The following is an 18,186-nucleotide window of genomic DNA, read 5'->3' on the forward strand; positions in this document are numbered from 1 at the left end:
AGCAGCGAGTGCCTGTGGCCAAATCCTTCTCGACGCAAAAAGAGGGGGCGGGGGGGGGGGGGGGGGGAGGATGGGAAGCACGCTTGACGGGGAGGTGTAATGAAAAGGCAGCGTCAATTAGCGGCGTGGGGTGTCGAGTGATCCCATCGTGCCTACGCAGTGGGTGAGATTTAGCTAGTAGTCTTGATTTCCATTTGGTGACATAATGAATTTTAATGAAACGTAATTAACTGAAACCAGCCGCTGGAACGGCCCAAACATCACTCCGAAGCCTTTCAAAGGCCGTTGATTCAGAAGCAAACTGAAGACAAGAGGGGGGGATCTATTAAAAAACGACGAGGAGCTTATATCCTTCAGTCATTGGCCTTGTTTATTGCACCTCCCTGCATTCTCTGCATAGCTATTGCAATCTGCAGCCATTTCAATGAGCAGGCATAGATCAGTATTAGGTCCTATACACATCTCACTCAGTTATGTGTCATCAGTTTCGTCCTACCGCCAATACTACAAGTACGCTGGTGATCTCCATTGTAAGTGCAAAATAAATAAAACGGAAGATAGCCATCACGGATGTAAGCACCGACCTCTGTGTACTATCAAAATGGGCGCAGATACGTGGGTTATTCGGAAAGTAAGGAACGATCGGTTACGAAAAGGAAACGACTGTGAAAATCCGGTGATGTTTTGCACAGGTGTGTTGGGCAGTGTCTCTAGTATGCCCGTCGATCGCATTACGTCGTTATTTTGCGTTCTGAGCACACAAGGAGCACATAAAGACACCTTGAAAAGTAGTGCCTCCCGCCAAGTGCGGTGGGCCTGGTGAGAAATTTCGCCTGAAGCTATGCAGCCAATATTACATAACTGTCGTACGTTTTCTTAGCCGCATTCTGCAGGGGCAGTGATTATGCCCTGCACCGTTTTCAGTTGGAAATGTTTGACTACCCACAATACAGCCTCTGAGTTTTATCTCTGCTCACATGAACCGCTGGCTATGAAGATAAAATTTTGGCACACACAACGATCTATAGGCCAGAATAGAGAATGAGTGGAAAGCTCTGGCGGCTGCTTTCTATAACGAGGGTACTGGAAAGGCGGTACAACGCTACGACAAACATGTTAGTCGGATCGGGGACTATGGAGATAAGTGGCTGGAAGTTGTAGCTAACTGTTGCAAATAAAACAGTTTTGATTTTCACCTTGGTTTCCATTTCGCGAACTATCGATCCTTACTTTCCGAATAGCCCTCTTATGTGGTAAAAGCTCAGCTCGTCCAGAAACCAAGAGGTACTGGCTGAGCATTCTACACTCATTACACGAAAATGTCGGGAACCCCTACAATCTTTAACCCTAAAAAGGGCCAAACATCGACTTCTCTCACCCTGGCAAAGAGTCTAGGTGTAACAATGAATGAAAATCTAAACTGAGTTGAGCATCTGTCCATTCCAAAAAAATATAAAATCTCTTCGCTCATGATCAGAAAAAAATTCGTAGCACTACCTAAACTTCCAGTTATTGATTAGAGCGATGTTATCGCGCAGTGTCTTTCTCAGGAAAACTGACTGCGTCTGTAAGTGGTTATGAATGTCGGCGTTCGTTTTATCCTTAATATTCGACGCTGACAATTTTCATCTTCATATGCTTAGCTATCCTGGCCGCGTGCAGACAAGGGTAGAGATTTCCAAGCCCTCTGTCTTCTTTGGTGTCCGTCATCTCTCTGCTCGATCATAATACTGTTGTCCGAACAAAATGGCTGAAACACCCCTTCCGATCAGAGCTAAATCTTCACTGTGGCACTACATCGTCCAGCCAGTTTCTCAAGTCCTTCTAAGTGGTAGGGCAAATTTCTCCAGTTTCAGAAAATAGTTAATGATCTATCTACTAAAGCAACAATAAGGATTACCATTGCACCGGCACGCATTCGTCACCATTGCATGTGCTTCTTTCCAATCTAATATTCCTCGTTTCCCAGTATTCTTAGCCGATGCAGTCCCCTTAAATTTCCTTTTCCCAGAACTTACCATTTGAGAAACCATGTACACCTACAAATTATTTCTATATCCGACACCATTGTTGTTGCTTTCACTGTCGTTATTATTATGATTATTATTATTATTATCAATAGTAGTGGCAGCAGCAGCAGTAGGAGAAGTACTGCAGGCATTAACCTCGTCAATTCATTGCCAGTATTATTTTCTCTCATTGTCACTTTACATAGTCAAATCACATTAATACTGTTTCTTAGGTAAGTATGAAGTTAAGATGCTTCTGTACGTGTGAAACCCTGGTCCGATGAAACAGATTGCCTGGCGACCCTCATCATGTCAGGTTAAATAAATTAATACCATAGTCAAGCCTTGGTGTCACTCTACAATTTTTGCACCTTACACTTACCTCCATTACTGAATTTACGATTTCTTCAATCGTGAGGATGTGTCCCATCAACCGAACCATTCTTCTAGTGAAGTTGTATCAAATGTGAATTTTCTCATCCTCTTCGCTTCAGTATTGCCTCACTATGTCTCCCATTAGTTCATCTAGTCTTCATCGTCCTTCTGCAGCAATACAGTGAGTTACAAAAAGGTACGGCCAAACTTTCAGGAAACATTCCTCAGACACAAAGAAAGAAAATATCTTATGTGGACATGTGTCCGGAAACGCTTACTTTCCATGTTAGAGCTCATTTTATTCCTTCTCCTCAAATCACATTAATCATGGAATGGAAACACACAGCAACAGAACGTACCAGCGTGACTTCAAACACTTTGTTACGGGAAATGTTCAAAATGTCCTCCGTTAGCGAGGGTACATGCATCCACACCCTCCGTGGCATGGAATCCCTGATGCGCTGATGCAGCTCTGGAGAATGGCGTATTGTGTCACAGCCGTGCACAATACGAGCACGAAAAGTCTTTACATTTGGTACCGGGGTTGCGTAGACAAGAGCTTTCAAATGCCCCCATAAATGAAAGTCAAGAGGGTTGAGGTCAGGAGAGCGTGGAGGCCATAGAATTGGTCCGCCTCTACCAATACATCGGTCACCGAATCTGTTGTTAAGAAGCGTAGAAACACTTCGACTGAAATGTGCAGGAGCTCCATCGTGCATGAACCACACGTTGTGTCGTACTTGTAAAGGCAAATGTTCTTGCAGCACAGGTAGAGTATCCCGTATGAAATGATGATAACGTGCTCCATTGAGCCTAGGTGGAAGAACAAGGGGCCCAATCAAGACATCACCAACAGTGCCCGCCCAAACGTTCACAGAAAATCTGTGTTGATGACGTGATTGCACAATTGCGTGCGGATTCTCGTCAGCCCACACATGTTGATTGTGAAAATTTACAATTTGATCACGTTGGAATGAAGCCTCATCCGTAAAGAGAACATTTGCACTGAAATGTGGATTAACACATTTTTGGATGAACCATTCGCAGAAGTGTATCCGTGGAGGCCAATCAGCTGCTGATAGTGCCTGCACACGCTGTACATGCTACGGAAACAACTGGTTCTCCCGTAGCACTCTCCATACAGCGACGTGGTCAACGTTACCTTGTACAGCAGCAACTTCTCTGACGCTGACATTTGGGTTATCGTCAACTGCACGAAGAATTGCCTCGTCCATTGCAGGTGTCCTCGTCGTTGTAGGTCTTCCCCAGTCGCGACTCATAGGCTAGAATGTTCCGTGCTCCCTAAGACGCCGATCATTTGTTTCGAACGTCTTCCTGTCGGGACACCTTCATTCTGGAAATCTGTCTCGATTCAAACGTACTGCGCCACGGCTATTTCCCCGTGCTAATCCATACATCAAATGGGCATCTGCCAACTCCACATTTGTAAACATTGCACTGACTGCAAAACCAAACGTGATGAACACTAACCTGTTGATGCTACGTACTGATGTGCTTGATGCTAGTACTGTAGAGCAATGAGTCGCATGTCAACACAAACACCGAAGTCATTATTACCTTCCTTGAATTGGGTCAACTGGCGGTGAATCGAGGAAGTACAGTACATACTGACGAAACTAAAATGAGCTCTAACATGGAAATTAAGCGGTTCCGAACACATGTCCGCGCAATATCTTTTCTTTATTTGTTCGTGAGGAATGTTTTCTGAAAGTTTGGCCGTACATTTTTGTAACACCGTGTATGTTTCAAAAACCTCTGTACTCTCTTGTACACTGATAGTTATCTCATGTTTCATTTTCTTCAGAAAGAACTTCTTATCGTTGCAGATGAGTAGGAGAAACAAATGTTCAAATACAGCAATAATTGTGTGCTGCTTGACAGGGTCACATCGATTAAATATCTAAGCGGTATGAGGTGCAGTGAATATGTAAGGACTGTAGTAGGGAAGGCGACTGCTGACTACGGGTTTTGGGAGAATTTTATGAAATTCTGGTTCGTCTGTAAAGGAGACCACATATATGACATTAGTGCAACGGAATGTTAAGTACTGTTCGAATGTTAGGGATCCGCTCCAGGTCGGATTAAAGGAAGACATCGAGGCAATACAGAGACTGACTCCTAGATTTGATACCGGTATGTTCATCTACATCTACATGATTATTCTTCTATTCACAATAAAGTGCCTGGCAGAAGGATTAATGAACCACCTTCAGACTGTCTCTCTACCGTTCCAGTTTCGAAATGTGCGCGGGAAAAACGAGAGCTTAAATCTTTCTGTGCGAGTCTTAATTTCTCTTATTTTATCGCAGTGATCATTTCTCCCTATGTAAGTGGATGACAAAAGAATGTCTTCGCAATGGGAGGGGAAAACTGGTGATTGAAATTTCATGAGAAGTTCTCGTCACAACAAGAGACAATTTAGTTTTAATGATTGCCACTCCAATTGACGCATCGTGTCTCTGGTGCTACCTCCCCCATTTCGCGATAATACAAAACGAGCTGCCCTTCTCTCTCCGAACTGCAGTACTCCAGGATAGGGCGAACAAGCGTGGTGTAAGCAGTCTCTTTAGTAGAGCTGTTGCACCTTCTAAGTGTCCTGCCAATGAATCACAGTCTTTGATTTGCTCTACCCACAACATTTCTATGTGATCATTCCAATTTAGGTTATTTGTAATTGTAAACCCAAGTATTTAATTGAATTTACGACCTTCATATTTGTGTGAATTATCGCGTAACCGAAATGTAGCGGATTTCTTTTAGTACTCATGTGAATAACTTCACACTTTTCTTTACATCTACATGGATACCCTGAAAATTGCATTTAAGTGCCTGGCAGAGGGTTCATCGAACCACCTTCACAATTCTTTATTTTTCCAATCTCGTATAGCACGCGGAAGGAACGAACACGTATATCTTTCCGCACGAGCACTGATTTCCCTTATTTTACCGTGGTGATAGTTTCTCCCTATGTAGGTCTGTGTCAACAAAATATTTTTTGCATTCGGAGGAGAAAGTTGGTGGTTGGAATTTCGTGAGAAGGTTCCGCCGCAATGAAAATCGCCTTTCTTTTAATGATGTCCAGCGCAAATCCTGTAACATTTAAGTGAAACTCTCTCCCATATTTCGCGATAATACAAAACATGTTCCCCTTCTTTAAACTTTTTCGATTTTCTCCGTCAGTCCTATCTGGTAAAAATCCCACACCCAGCAGCAGTATTCTAAAACAAGACGGACAAGCGTAGCGGAGGCAGTCTCCTTAGTAGATCTGTTACATTTTCTATGTGTCCTGCCAATAAAACGCAGATTTTGGTTAGCCTTCCACAAAATATTTTCTATGTGTTCCTTCCTACTTAAGTTGTTCGTAAATGTACTTCCTAGGTATTTAGTTGAATTTGTGGCCTTTATATTTGACTGATATATCGTGTAACGGAAGTTTAACGAATTCCTTTTAGCACTCATATGGATGATCTCACACTTTTCGTTACTTAGGGTCAACTGCCGGCAGTTTTCGCACCATTCAGATATGTTTGCTAAATCGTTTTGCAATATCCGTCGATATGCAAATGGCTTTATTAGTCGGTAAACGACAGCGTCATCTGGAAACAATCTAAGGCGGTTGCTCAGATTGTCTCCCAAACCGTTTATATAGATAGGAAACAGCAAAGGGCCTGTAAAACTACCTTGGGGAACGCCAGAAATCACTTCTGTTTAACTCGAAGACTACTACGAACTGTAGCCTCTCTGAAAGGAAGTGACAAATCCAGTCACATAACTGAGACGTATTCCACAAGCACCCAATTTCGCTATAAGCCACTTGTGTGGTACAGTGTCAAAAGCCTTCTGGAAATCCAGAAATACGAAATCGATCTGAAATCCCTTATCAATACAACTGAATACTTCATGCTAGTTGTGTTTCACAAGAACGAAGTTTTCTAAACCCATGTTGACTGTGTGTCAATACACCGTTTCCTTCGAGGTAATTTGTAATGTTCGAACATAATATATGTTCCAGAATCTTGCTTCATATTGACTTTAATGATATGGGTCAGTAATTTAGTGGACTAATCCTGCTATCTTTCTTGAATCTTGGTGTGACATTTGCAACTTCCCAGTCTTTGGGTACAAATGTTTCGTCGACCAAACGGTTGTATATTATTGTTAAGTATGTGCCTAATGCATCAGAATACTACGAAAGGAACCTAACTGGTATATAGTCTGGAGCAGAAGACTTGCTTTTATTAAGTGATTGAAGTTGCTTCACTACTTCGATGGTATTTACTTCTACGTTACTCATGTTGGCAGCTGTTCTTGATTCGAGTTCTGAAATATTTACTTCGTCCTCTTTTGTGAAGGGATTTCGGAATGCTGTGTTTAGTAACATTGCTTTTCAGCTCTTTCTTCGATAGTATCTCCATTGCTATCGCGCAGAGGACGCATTGATTGTTTCTTGCCGTTAACATACTTCACATACGAACAGAATCCCTTTTGATTTTCTGCCAAATGATTTAAATGGCTCTAGCACTATGGGACTAAATATCTGAGGTCATCAGTCCCCTAGAACTTAGAACTACTTAAACCTAAGTAACCTAAGCTTATCACACACATCAATGCCTGAGGCAGCGTTAGAACCTGCGACCAGACTGAAGAACCTAGAACCGCACGGCCAAAGCAGCTCGCCGGTTTTCTGCATGGTTTCGAGACAGAGCTTCGTTCTGGATACTGTTATAAGTGTCTCGCATTGAAGTCCGCGCTAAATTTCGAACTTCTGTAAAAGATCGTCAGTCTTGGGGATTTTGCGTCTGTTTAAATTTGGTATGTTTGTTTCGTTCTTTCTGGAACCCAGTTCTCACAATTTTTGTGTACCAAGGAGGATCAGCTCCATCATTTGTTAATTCATTTGGTATAAATCTCTCAGCTGCTGCCGATACTATTTCTTTGAATTCAAGCCACATCTGGTCTACACTTATTAATTTGGAAAGAGTGGAGATTGTCTTTCAGGAAAGCGTCCAGTGGATTTTTATCTGTTTTTTGTTTTGAATAGGTATATTTTTCTTTTATTTTTGGAGGATTTGAGGAATACAGTATTCAGTCTCGCTACGACAACGCTGCGTTCGCTAATCCCTGTATCCGTTTTGATGCTCGTTATTAACTCAGCATTATTTGTCGCTAAGAGATGAAGTGTGTTTTCATAACCGTTTACTATTCGCGTGGGCTCATGAACTAACTGGTCGAAATAATTTTCAGAGAATGCGCTTAGCACAATTTCGAATGATGATTTATGGTTATGTTCGAAAATAAACATACATTTTCGCCAACATATCTAAGGTATGAGTCGGGTTCGTGTTTGAAATCAAAGTCGATTTTCTATGAACCTTTCAGCAACTGTATCATATGATGGTTCAAATGGCTCTGAGCACTATGGGACTTAACATCTGTGGTTCATCAGTCCCCTAGAACTTAGAACTACTTAAACCTAACTAACATAATGACATCACACACATCCATGCCCGAGGCAGGATTCGAACCTGCGACCGTAGCAGTCCCGCGGTTCCGGACTGAGCGCCTGAACCGCTAGACCACCGCGGCCGGCTGTATCATATGAACTGGGATCTAGGTAAAAGGATCCAATTATTATTTTATTCCGGTGGCAAACAATGGCCAATTCTAACTCACAGGAAATACCTACTTCTAACACCAACAAACACGCCACCTCAATCGTGTTTAGCCTATTGGTTTTCTTTCCCTTCTCGGCAGCCAGGTCCCTAACGTGTCCCATAGCGCTCCTAACGTTGGAGATCCCAACTATCAAAAATCCCACCCTCTGTGATGGTCCGGATCTTGCGGGCTGAGAGGTCTCCTCTAAAACTGGACAGGCTATGGCATCTGGCTCAGCGACAGCGTGAATCACAGACAGCGCCTGGGACCTGATTGTCAGGCAAACGGGGGAGGCCTTACGTGCGGCCGCCTGGGGAGCCTTTCGCCGCCTGCTTCGCCCCGGGGTGACCTCCCACTCGACCACAGGTGAAGGGTCAACCTCAGTGCGAGCAGTAACTGGGCAGGCCACCGGTGAGGACCGATCGCAGGACTCTGACTTGCAGGACGTCCGCTGGTTCCCCACAGCCGGCCCACAAGAGTAGTGCCCATCCACTGCAGCCTCAACCTGTGTAACCGAAGCCATCACAGCCTAAAGCTGAGAGCGATGTGTCACCAATTCGGCTCACATCAGCACACAAAAATCGCAGACCCTGTCCGTACTAAAGACCGTCGAAAACTAATCTACGCAAAAAACGGACTATCGGCACGTGCTGCGCAACTCTAGTGTAAACCATGAAGAAAATGCAGCAACTGTGTCTAATAAATTAGATTAACATGCAGAGATTAAAAAACCTAACCACCTAAGCACTCACGTGAAAATAAATAATTCGCCCCTGGTAAGGAACTTGTAGTATATCTAAAAATAGATTTACTTTCCAACGCAAATGAAAAAGTAGGAACTGTGTCTATTAAATATTCGCAGAAACACAAGTGACTAAATTATTAAAGCACACAGCTGGTATTATAAAATTCGCTCCTGATTAGGAACTCATAAAACTGACAAAGGCGGTTACTTCCCTGTTGCTGCTTGTGTCACGACCGGCTACTGCTTTATTCAGGGTCAACTGCCACATTTCGCACCATACAGATATTTTGCCTAAATGATTTGGCAGTTCCTTTTGGTTATCTGATGACTTTACAGAAGGTTAGAAGATATCATCATCTGCAAACAATCTAAGACGGCTACTCAGATCATCTCTTATGTCGTTAATATAGATCAGGGACAGTAGAGGGGCTATACTACTTGCTTGCGAACCACCGGGTATTACTTCTGTTTTACTCGATGACATTCCGTCTATTACTACTAACTGTGACCTTAATCACGGGAGATCACGAATTCAGTCGCACAACTGAAGCAATATTCCATAGGCACGCAGTCTGGTTAAAAGACGCCTGCGAGAAACATTGTCGAAAACCTTCTGAATATCTAAAACCATGGAGTTAATTTGACATCCCCTGTCGATAGCACTCATTACTTCATGAGTATAAAGAGCTAGTTTTGTTTCACAAGAACGACGTTTTCTGAATCCGAGCTGACTATGTGTCAATAAATCATTTCCTCCGAGGTAATTCATAGAGTTCGAACAGAGTCTATATTCCAACACAGTACCTCAAATCGGTGTTATTGATATGGGCCTGTAATTCAGCGGATTACTCCTATTTCCCTTCTTAGGTATTGGTGCGACTTGACCAATTCTCCCGTCTTTAATTACGGATCTTTATATGAGCGACCGGTTGTATATAAATGCTGAATATGGAGCTATTTTATCTGTATACTCTGAAAAGAACCTGAGTGGTATACAATCAAGACGGGATGCCTTGTATTTATTAAGTGTTTTAAGCTGCTTTGCTAAACCGAGGTTATCTACTTCTATGTTTCCTATCCTAGGGCCGGCCGCTGTGGCCGAGCGGTTCAAGGCACGTTAGTCCGGAACCACGCTGCTTCTACGGTAGCAGGTTCGAATCCTGCATCGGGCATGGATGTATGTGATGTCCTTAGGTTAGATAGGTTTAAGTAGTTCTAAGTCTAGGGGACTGGTGACCTCAAATGCTAAGTCCCACAGTGCTCAGAACCATTTGAACCATTTTCTCATCTTGGCAGTTGTTCTTGACTGGAATCCAGTGGTGAAGGAGTTCCTTTGGTGAAGGAGTTCCGGTAAATCATGTTTAATAACTCTGCTTTAGTAGCACTGTCATCAGTGAGTTCATCGTTGTTATCGCGCAGTGAAGATATTGATTACGTCTTGCCACTGATGTGCTTTATGTATGACCAAAATCTCTTAGGGTTTTCTGCCAGATTCAGAGACAGAATTTCATTGTGGAAATTATTAAAAGCATCTCTCATTGAAGCATGCTCTATATTTCGAACTTCTGCCAAACATTTCCAGTCTTGGGGATTTTGCGTTTTTTGTTGTTGTAATATTTGGCATGCTTTTTTCGTTGCTTCACCAACAGTGATCTGAGCCGTTTTGCGTACCATGAGAGGTCAGTACCATTCACTTATTAATTAATGTGGTATGTATCTCTCAATTGCTGTCGATACTATCTCTTTGAAATCATTCTACATCTTTTCTACAAGTACATGATCAGATCGGATTAGAGGAGACTGTCTCTTAAAAAGGCGTAAAGAGCATTTTTGTCAGCTTTAATAAACAGTTTTTCATAATAACTTTCTGAGAAAGCATTCAGTACAACTTCAGATGACGTTTTGTGCCTGCCACCGGCTTTAAACGTATAATTTTCCCAGAATATCGAGGGTATACTGAAGTCACCACCAACTATTCGTGTTTGAAGTGTTACGGAGATTTTCGGGAAATCAAATGGGAATCATTGTAGGGAAGGAGACGTTGTTTTCTGCGAGCACTACTGAAAAAGTTTAGAAAACCGCCATCTGCAGCTGGCTGCAGAACGATTCTACTGTCGCCACCGCACATTTGTCGTTAAGACCACGGAGGTTATATTAGAGAGATTAGGCGCACCTATTAGCGGGTGGAACTGAAAAGAAGATAACTGGTAGTGGTAGGGTATCCTCTGCCACTCACCATACTGTGGCCTGCAGAGCATGATGTGGATTCCGATGTAAATTTCTATTTAGTTTGACGTCAACTAATTTCTCTTTTTCAGAAAGGTTGTTCTTGCTGTTTCCAGTCTACCTCGTCCAAGTGTTTCCTCGCCTGTTTCTGATCGTCGAACAAAGATGCTTGTCTGTAGATCAATGTTCCTTTACTGAAAAGTCTGAAAGTGTTGCTGATTCTGTCTTATATATCTTTTGTGTCTACTGTGTATGTTGGATACCTTTTTACGCTTCGTTCTGCCTAAATATGTTTGTATGATCACATCATGGTTAGCAGTAGACCAAAGGTACCGTGTCGAACGGCTTTCGCTATTCTAAAAAGGCGTAATCTTCCTGGTAACCTGCTTTTACTGTTTGAAAGGGATGGTGTAATAATAAAGAAATCTGCATTTTACACGAATCGCTTTTTCTGAATTCGTGCTGGATGTTTCAGAGAAGTTTGCTTTCCTCCATGAGCGCCACAGTGTTTGTTCTTGGAATATGATATTACAACAAGAGACGGTCAACGATATTAGTCTGCAGTTCTACGTACTCGTTCTTTTATACTTTTTGTTAACGGGAGTGACCTACGATGTTTTCCCGTCACACGATTCTACTGGCCTAGGAAGAGATTCTCTGTAATTACGATTTGGAGCAGGACATAATTTGCTTGTAGTGAGAGTTAGCGACCGAAATCTGGTGTGCTCGGCACACTCTTGTCTCCAAGGATCTCGGTATATTGAGTTCCCAATGATTTCCTAAATGGAATGATCCATGCGTCTGGCTCCTACTATCATTTCGCGTTGAATGTCTGTTAATTCCTGTCGTGGGACAGTAATCACGTCGGACAAAGTGACGTAACGCGCTCTTTCGCACATCGACGGCAGTTCTGCAACATAAATTGTCCACCTACCTCGATACTGCTGCAGGTCTGCACACGTAACTCCTGACTGCAGCTACTTAAGAGATTTCGGTAAAGCAGTGTTAAAGAAACTGAGATTTCATAACTACACGACGGAGGCCGCTATAAGTACAAAAAGCTGAAAATAGTCTTGTGAACTCTAAAGAATAAATCAGAAATGGGTTGCTGTTCAAATTTCAATGTTCAAAGGTCCTTTTAAGCTTGCATTAGGATTTTGTTTTATTAAGCAAGATCATCAGCCCACATGTGTTCAAATCATTAAAGTTCCTGTTCACAGTGCTCGTCACACTCAAACAGCCAGAACTTTTCCTATGCAACTCCGAAATCATTTACAAGAGTAACACAGGCAATAAACTGCTATTTACTTTTGCACTCGGTATTCAGTGATTGTTTTTAAATAAAGATTATGCTCGCCATAAATACTCAGTAAAAAAATTACATAGTACCGCAACGCTTTTAGTTCAAAGTTTACACACGTGATTTTCTCCAGAACAAAATATCTCTCTTCTCTCAAAATTTCACAAATAGTTAATGGTAAACACCGGCTACCTTTATCACTGTACCGAAACGCGGAAGTCACAAAATCATTTCATTTTACACATAATCTGTTCGGACACTTTTCAGCATGACCGGCTCCTTCGAAAGCTAGTCCACTACTTCTTCTCTCAGGCTCTACAAGTACCTCTACCTCATGCGTTAGGTGGCAAACCGTCTCACTTCTTATTGGCTGTACAGAATTACGGCCAATCAGAACTGACGTTCAGGGCGCGGCTCGCACCAAAATCCAGCAAGAACCAACCACTGCTCTCAGCTTATTTACGTCATTAAAATAAGCAATTCAAAACTCTGTTGTTAAACAAATAAAATTAAATAAACTTTAAGCTGTACTTTACGTCTGGAATTGAACTCTACAGTCGCGAACGTTCTGGCTGTCTCTTACATATTCAAACATGCTTGGACATCCGTCATCCACTAGTAGGCGAACCATTGGTGGACTCGTTCCCACGACGCAAAGCTGGAACACTGGTAAGTTCCTATAGAAATTACAAACAGAAAATTTAATATTGGCCAATGTCCCACATACACTCACACAAGTGCTCTCTTTCACACTCACCCTAACACAAAATATCTAATTGAAATTCTTAAATTTATTACTACAGCAAAATTACTAAAGGTTTTCTAAAATTAGAACTTTCCAAATATGAATCTAATCACTGCAGGTCTTATCATATCTTTTCTAATAGTCACAGTTGGTGAACTATTAATATATATATATATATATTGATTTAGTTTTTTCAGTGTCGGATAATTAAGTTTTTTACTGACTTTTTTTTTTGTAACTTCCAAATTATGACAGTCATTGACTTCAGATAAAGACAGATTGTGCCTTTACACAGCAGAAGGTTATGTACCTAATATGAAGTTCTTTAGGCTATTTCTAGATACGTTATTAATTTTTATAATTCCAGAGAATGTAACTACTCTGTAAGCTCCTCTCCGCTACTTTCACACGCTGCAGTCAAGCCATATGGCCACGACGGACGTCTGCAGGATACAGTTCGCCCATTGCAGATCGTATACAATTCTGACTGCTTACACTGGAGCCCACGTACATTCATACAAGAAAGCCTTAATAGACAAATTGGCGATAGCGCCCTAGCTGCGACGCCTCAACACCTTCTCACGTGTACCATCTGAGTACAGATGAAGCTCCACCAAAGTACTGCCCCTTTTATACCTTCTACTACCGCTACCCCATGACTGTTGTCAACTCAGTGTGTACCTTTGGGTCCACGTATTTTAACCCTGCCACCCTCGAAGATAGTATTACAGTCACCGTTGACAGAAGCATTCTTTTAAGTCTACAAATGTTTGAATGTAGGTTTCCCTTCCATTACACTATCTTCTAAGGTAAGTTGCACGGTCATTATTGCGGTGCCTGAACTGCTGTGGCCATCCCAACACGGCAGATGATCGACTCTCCCCTCCATCTTATCGCATTCTGCAATGCAGTGTCCTTCCCCCTCATGGCAGATTATTGATTCCCGTAGGGTTCCGACAATATTAATGCATCCGAACTGAAAGAAACGTCAATGAGCCAGCTCCGTAAGAGCGCAACATCTCAACGTTCGATCAATAATTTGCGCTTGGAGGTTAGTGGTTGAAGGATGCTGCACTGCAACATGTGATAAATTGGAAACTCGAGTTGGTGAGGGACGACATCCAGATGGCCGAATCGATTAAGGCAACCACTCATGAGAAGCGGTAAATTCGAGTTTGATTCCCGTTGTGGCACAAATTTTCAGTTTTCGCCATTGCATCACTACAATGTCCTGTGCTGCTGGAAGCCATGAAATCCCACACACCCCTTCCCTTTCTTTCCCCATTCCCTACAAATGTACACAGCAGCCGCATCTGCAAGAGTGGGAGCTGTTCTCTCGGACGTGCTGATCACTCAGATATATATTTATGTAGACCGCCTTGACGTTTCATTCATCGCAGATGCACTGGTTTCGTACGAACTCCTGCGGAAACCAATAACTTGCCAGTAGGGGATTAATAGATGAGCGACGCTGAACTGCAATGTGTCATAAGTTGAAAATTTTTTCTTTGGTCCGGGAGCAAGACCGGATGGCTAAAGTGATTAAGACAACTGCTCGTCAGAAACGGTAAATCCAGGTTCGAGTCCTGGCCTGGCACACATTTCCGCCTTTCACCATTGCTTTGATCCAATGTCCTGTACTGCTGGATGACATGAATTCCAGCCCATCACTTCCCCTTCTTCCGGCACTCTCTATGTCATGTAAATGTTTGCACCGGCCACGTTATCACGTGCAGTGTGTTTTCCGTCGGATGACACCACTAAAATATATACATCTCTAAGGAAGTTTAAATACTTTTTCAAAGAATTTGCCTTTTTTTGGAACAACGGCAGTTTATTGCAGATATTTTGTCCAAGTTTTGACGAAATGTGGCCAGATTTTTTCATCCAAGAAAAGCCTCGGTTGGATTAGGATCTGAAATTGGCAATAAAATTACGTCTATATTAAGTGATGGGAAGAGACTGTACAGGCCAACGGCTCTGCCGCAGTGGTAACACCGGTCCCCGTCAGATCACCGAAGTTAAGCGCTGTCGGACTGGGCTAGCACTTGGATTGGTGACCACCCTGTCTGCCGAGAGCTGTTGGCAAGCGCGGTGCACCCAGCCCTTGTGCGGCAAACTCATGAGCTACTTGACTGAGAATTAGCTCCAGTCTCGGAAACTGACTTACGGCTCGGAGTGCGGTGTGCTGACCACATGCCCCTCCATATCCGCATCCAGTGACGCTTGTGGGTGAGGATGACACGGCGGCAGGTCGGTACCGTTGGGCCTTCATGACCTGTTCGGGAGGAGTTTAAGAGACTGTGTAAACGTTGTATTTAAATTTGTTTTACGCACTTAATTCACTCTGTGCCTTTTGTTACAAAGCAATAAATTTTAGAACTAATCTGACTTAAAATATTCTTCCAATAACTTTATATAAATTAGTTTCAACTAGTAAAACAGTATAATTACAGGTAATTTTAAATATTATTACCAGTGGAATCAGTTTTCGCTTTTCGACAGAATGGATATAGTCTCGTTAAATTTATTACGTATTTACTAACGGTCTTCCTCAGTTAATAACCAGGTGTTACCTATTTTAGCACTTCGCTGTATGTTTCTTCTGGAGTTGGGCCACTGGCTTGGTTTTTAAATTTCTCCTGTTGCCTTCACAGGGCAAACTATGTTCGTATGCCACAAACAACAAGCTATATAAAATGGTCCGTAGGTCATCATTTTACTGGTAATTATTGCTCTATATTAGTAAATTATGACATGTTTGGAGATTGCACCAATACACATGCACAGACATCAGCAAGTATAATTATAACATCAACTAAATATGTTCATAACCATTGCTGACAAGCAAAAGGGAATAATTATCAAGTCAGTGCTCGGATAATGCGGAAAACTGTATCGCTTACTATGCTGCTGTAGCCACATTAAAGCCTTATAATGATATTACACCATGTCCCAAAATTGTACAATTTTGCCCTGCAGCTATAACAAATTGCAGCTCTAACAACTAGCCCCACAAATGTATCAACTTGCATCCCAAAAGATTACCTATAACGACTTGCCTTATATCAGTACAGATATACTCTATAACTATAACACATTGCCCCACAACATAAAGAACTTATTCACATATGTAACAGCTTGACCTCTGAAACTGTGACAACTTTCCCATGACTGTACCAATTTGATCTCTAAAATTGTGTTAGCTGACCCTGAAACTGTATCACCTTGACCCCTGATTGTGTAATGACTTGCTCAACAATTGTTATGACATGACCCCAGAAACTCTAAAAACTTACGCCACTACTGTCAGAACCTGCCCTGAAATTGTAACAAATGCTCCCACAACTGTAACCAGCTGCCACTGAATGTGTAACAACTTGGCTTACAAACACTACAAATGTACTTGAGTGGAACAAACGGCCAGTACTGCAGTATACGGTTACAGTTTATAGGAAAAACAGTGTACGACAGCTTGTTAACACAATGTTCGGATTGAATAATTTATTAGTGCACGCAGTCTGCATTCGTGAGGTATTATTTAATGGCTGCTGGCAGCGAGAAACTATTTGACAGATGTTGTGCTGATTGCGTGGAGGCTTTGCTTATGAAACGTTAATGGAAATTAAGGATGCTGCTTAGAGATTCTGCTTCGAGAGAGGTCCGATCAGATATTTTTGTACTATTAAGGGACACCATTAGAGACATTTTGTAACAGTGAACCTGTTGTCCGAAGTGTCGACAGGATTGAGTATTAATGTTAAAATCAATAGTAGGTATAGTGAGAATAAATCTCATATATGTTAAAAACAATTTCGGCATATTACTCTTCAATAGTCATGATTCTGTATTCACTTGTATTGTCATTAGTGGAAAATGGACACGAGGAATGAACCTGCACTTTGGAATAGTCCTGTTTGGGGATATTTTCAGATTAACTTTACCATATAGAACGACATTTTGAGCAAGCAGTAAAGGAAACAAAAGAAAAATTAGGAGTAACAGTTAAATGCATAGAGAAGAAATGAAAACTTTGAGCTTTACCGATGACATTGTAATCCTGTCAGAGACAGGAAAGGACTTGGAAGAGCAGTTGAACGAAATGGACGGTGTCTTGAAAGGATGATATCAGATGAACATCAACAAAAGCAAAATGAGGATAATGGAATGTAGTCGAATTAAATCGGGTAATGCTGAGGGAATTAGATTAGGCGATGAGACAGTTAACACAGTAAATGAATTTTGCTATCTGGGGAGCAAAATAATTGATGATGGTCGAAGTAGCAAGGATATAAAACGTAGACTGGCAATTGCAAGGAAAGCATTTCTGAATAAGAGAAATTTGTTAACAACGAGTATAGATTTAAGTGTCAGGAAGTCTTTTCGGAACGTATTTGTATGGAGCGTAGCCATGTATGCAAGTGAAACACGGACAATAAACATTTAGACAAGAAGAGAATAGAAGCTTTCGAAATGTGGTGCTACAGCAGAATGCTGAAGATTAGATAGGTAGATCACGTAACTAATGAGGAAGAATAGAATTGGGAAGAAGAGAAATTTGTGGCCCATCTTGACTAGAAAAAGGGATCGGTTGGTAGGACATGTACTGAGGCATCAAAGGATCACCAATTTAGTTTTATAGGGCAGCGTGGAGGGTAAAAATCGTAGAGGGAGACCAAGAGATGAATACATTAAGCAGTTTCAGAATGATGTAGGTTGAAGTAGGTACTGGGGGACGAAGGAGCTTGCACAGGATAGAGTAGCATGGAGAGCTGCATCAAACCATTCTCTGGACTGAAGACCACACAACAACATTTAAATACCTTAGCATTGAATTTTTGCAACAACAATAGTACGACAGCTGAGATCTACTGCCTGCCGGAGTGGCCGAGCGGTTCTGGGCGCTACAGTCCAGAACCGCACGACAGCTAAGGTCGCAGGTTCGAATCATGCCTCGGGCATGGATGTGTGTGATGTCCTTAGGTTAGTTACGTTTAAGTAGTTCGATGTTCTAGGGGCCTGATGACGTCAGAAGTTAAGTCCCATAGTGCTCAGAGCCATGTTTTGAGATCTACTACCCACTGAGAGTGCCACTGGTGCACAACATGTG

Source organism: Schistocerca gregaria, chromosome 6 (assembly GCF_023897955.1).
Source record: "Schistocerca gregaria isolate iqSchGreg1 chromosome 6, iqSchGreg1.2, whole genome shotgun sequence".
Lineage (NCBI taxonomy): Eukaryota > Metazoa > Arthropoda > Insecta > Orthoptera > Acrididae > Schistocerca > Schistocerca gregaria.